Raw genomic sequence first — 4,355 nt, 5'->3', positions numbered from 1 at the left:
TTGGCAAGTTGCAATAACGTGCTTTGGTTATCTCTTATTAGGGTAACAGAATAAAAAACACACAAAAAAACTGTTTTTCAAAGTGGTGAAAGTATTTAAGGTTAAGGAAGTGTTTGTTTTTCTGCTTTGAAGGTAGGCCAGGGGTAATTTTTTTGTCTCCTCTGACAGGAGCACCTTTTTCTACTTCAGTTTTATTCCATCATTTCTGCTCTTTTACAGCATATTAAATTTTAGATGCTTTTCAGCGGTTGTCAGAATCCCTTGAATCATAGCCGGTTATTAAATTCAACATCTAACTGTTGTAAATAAATTTGGCTCAAGCTTCAACACTGAATCTCTCAGGATCCCGTTCTCATGTTGTTTACCCAGAATTCTTCGCTTCCTGGCGTTTCGGTTCCCAGACAAAACATGCAGTGGCACCGCAAAACTGCATCAAGTTGTGCCAGATAAACAAAACACAGCACCTCCCATGGAAAAACACTGCAGCCGTCGCGGACTGTGGGGGTGAGATGGATGTGACAGAAGCGGGATTAGAAAGGCTGGGAGAGAAAGAGAAAGCAAGTGGACTGTGATGTGGTAATGTTGCCAGAGATAAGGAATGATTAAAGAGCGAGCTGCAGAACCAGACGCTTCGTGTTGATCCAGCTAACTGTTCACTCATCAGTCTACTAATGGTCTGGAAGGTGGGTTAGGGGGCTGGGGATTGTTTCAGCATGAGTTACCAGATGTTACAGCAGTGCCTGGAATCCTCTGTGATTTGGCCTCGCTAAGTTTATTGGTTTAAGAACATAATACAAGATGTAAAACTACTGATCACTTATTCTCCAGGAGCTGTGTGCAAAAGCACTTTTACATAACAGGTTTTTATTGAGTTTTGCTTTATTTTTATTTTAGATATTAATTAATTAAATACATTTGTTCACACACTAAGGCAGAACAATCTGAGCGGACCCAAGGACTGAAAAAAAAAAGCTTAAAATGACCTTACTTACTTTAATATGTATATGTTAGATAACAACAAGGGTCAACCAGAAGTTTGCTGGAAAAAGTATAACTTGCTCAAATAAAAAAACGATGTCATTATGTCACATCTAAAATATTTGACTTCACAGAATATGAATTGAATTACTTGTTATGAGCTGATTGTTTTATGTTGGCGTAAACAATAATTCTGCACTTGAAATTGAATGATAAACATATATTTTGCACATTTATAACTTTTTATGTTAAACTGCAATCATTTTCTCATTTGTGTAATATAAAACTTAAGAAATATGAAATAAATCTCCAAAATCTTTTGTTGTTATGGTTAGAAATACTTTCCTCTTAATAGAAAATGTGTTAATTATATTAAAATGTCATATTTCTTTTATTGAAATAGCATGATTTTTCTATGTCCATCAATTTCATATGCCACCATGTCACACCAATGTTATTTTGCGCCAAAATGCAATACACTTCCTAGAAGTGACATCATTCAAGAGTTTGAAGAAGAGAAGTTCAAACAATGGTGAGTTCTGTTTTTTCTTTAAGAACATTTTTGGTACATTTTCCCTTCAAAATCCTTTCTGTTAACCATAGCATATCCACCCTGTCACACACAAAAAGTGGGGAAACAATTTTTTAATCCAATTTTGTAATTATATATGTATTAATCATTCATTTTTCATTGTACTTCAATGCTAACGGCACCATCAGGTTTCATTATATCCAGAAATTGAGGCCATATTGCTTTAGATTTTCCACCCCGTCACACTAAAGTCTGTGACGGGTTGGAATCATTGTGATAAGTGGCAACGTTCTTCATATTCAATTAATGCTGTACAACTGAAAAAACATAAAAAAAAAAACTTTGAACACACTATTGGTATTTTTGAAAAAAAAAGACACTTTCTGAAGTGAATAACATTTTGTTTGTCTTACTTTTATCTAAAATTACTCTTTAATTTGTTAACCTTTGTCCTGTGACGGGGTGGAAAAGGAAACTCTGTTTTATCTGGATATAATGTGCTAAAATATTAGCAGAAAATGGTGTCTGAGCTTGAAAAATATATTTTGTGTTACATGTCCTATAGACTATGAAACTAAAAAAAAGGAAAAAAGGTTACGATCAAAAACCTACGGAAGAGGATTAGGGCCAGTGGAAAAAAAAAAAAAAGGTTAACTGATTTTTAAATTTTATTTCAGTTTAGTATGGGGAAAAAAGTCAGAATTCTGAGAAAAAAGTCAGAATTCTGACTTTAAACTCAGAATTCTGACTTAATTCTGAGATTAAAGTCAGAATTCTGACTTTTTTCTCAGAATTCTGACTTTAATCTCAGAATTCTGACTTAATTCTGACAATAAAAAAAGTCAGAATTCTGAGAAAAAAGCCAGAATTCTGAGATTAAAGTCCAGGTTTTTATACAGTAGCCAAACAGTAAAGCCTTGAACTCCTCCGCTGCACCATCCAGCATCTGCTCTCTGGTACTTTACAAGCTAACAATCATGGCTGCTTCAATTGTTTTTTCTTTGCTCCACGTGTTCCAGTTACAGAAGAGGATTAGGGTCACTGGAAAAAAGAAAATAAAAGAAAAGTTAACTAATTTTAAAATTTTATTTCAATTAAGTGTGGGGAAAAAGTCAGAATTCTGACTTAAATCTCAGAATTCTGCCCTTTTTCTCAGAATTCTGACTTTAATCTCAGAATTCTGACTTTTTTCTCAAAATTCTGACTTTAATCTCAGAATTCTGACTTTAATCTCAGAATTCTGACTTAATTCTGACAATAAAAAAAGTCAGAATTCTGAGAAAAAAGTCAGAATTCTGAGAAAAAAGTCAGAATTCTGACTTTTTTCTCAGAATTCTGACTTTTTTCCCATACTAAACTGAAATAAAATTTAAAAATAAGTTAACTTTTTTTTTTTTTCAGTGGCCCTAATTCTCTTCCGTAAAAACCTCTAAATTCAGAGGTCCAATCTTTACACTTTCCATGGAATGCCCCATGTGCATTTCCATAATTATAATTAATATTTCTTTTTTTGATTACTGTAAAAATTTAAATTATAACTGAAAATAGATAACAATGTTCTATATAAATATGCGCAGGCCTACATGCATCAAAGTAATATCTTCTCTTGTCACTTTTTTGTCCAGTCACATTCAGGTATTTATTAACATTAGTTATAGTATTTCACTGTCCATAAACCAATAATCCCTTCCATGTTTCGCATATACATGAAATATAGTAAATGGATTTTTGATGAGGCCGATGTGACGCAGACCCCATTAACCACGCAATGCACAGAGTCTGTATTTTACTGAATTTCCCTAAAAGGCAGAGATAGAGCATATGAATTTACTGTATTTCGTTCTAGTCGTGCCAAAAATGTGGCACATAAAGTCCTGTGCAGAAATCCAGCTTTAAACCTTTATTGTGACAGATTAAAACCAACAATAAAGTGCACCTAAGGTAATAAGATCCAATATGTCATGGTACGTTAAACAAACCCAAATCCTCCTGCGTCGTATTACCTCAGGATGTGACTGACCTAGCATTGTAGCTGAAAGTGACACCACTGTTTTAGATGACGTTAAGGTTAGACATTCACGGATATAACCCAATTAGAAGTTGTTGTATCAAAGGAGAGACGTGGATGTAACAGCTGGGCCTTTTTGGAGCCCAAACTTCAACCCTGCACTGTGACAAACGCAATAAGAAGGCAAAACGTTTAGGGTCAAACTAAAGCAACATTCTAAGGTTACCAAACTACCACATGTAGTAACCACAGGAACATTTCTAGTCTCATAAGTCAAAACACAATTACACCCAAACCATTATCTAAACGCAGAGTTTTTTTAAATCTTAGTATAAGATCTTTTTTTAAAATACTTGTCATATCCTTTTCTCATTACTAAATCATGCTTATGTAAAAATAACACTGATGTTATAAATATCCATCGCTGAAATAAGCAGTCCTTGAAAAATATGGTTAAAATATTGCTACAAAAAAGCATTTCCAGGCAACCATTTTGCGAGTTTGTGCTCTCTTACAGTAGTAGCCATTCTAACTTTCCCCACTTTCTTTGATGGGCCCTTGGCTGGTCCCCTAAGGTTCCTTTCTTAAACATCAATCTTTGTACTAAAGCATTCTTTATTGTCCTGATTTGTGGACATTAAGATCTAAAGCAGGGAATCTTCAATGTCTTCCAGGCCAAGGACCCCTAACCGATGGCGAGATGGAGCGGGGCTCCCCCTAATTAAATATATTGTATGAAATAGTTTTCTATCAAACTGGTCCTATAAGCCCCATTTACACTACCCTTCAAAAACCGATCCAGGCCCAGACCGGTCCGAGCTTGGATCGGTAACCAGG

Source organism: Cyprinodon variegatus, unplaced genomic scaffold, assembly GCF_000732505.1.
Source record: "Cyprinodon variegatus isolate N-32 unplaced genomic scaffold, C_variegatus-1.0 Scaffold3, whole genome shotgun sequence".
NCBI lineage: Eukaryota > Metazoa > Chordata > Actinopteri > Cyprinodontiformes > Cyprinodontidae > Cyprinodon > Cyprinodon variegatus.
This window is presented reverse-complemented; position numbering follows the sequence as displayed.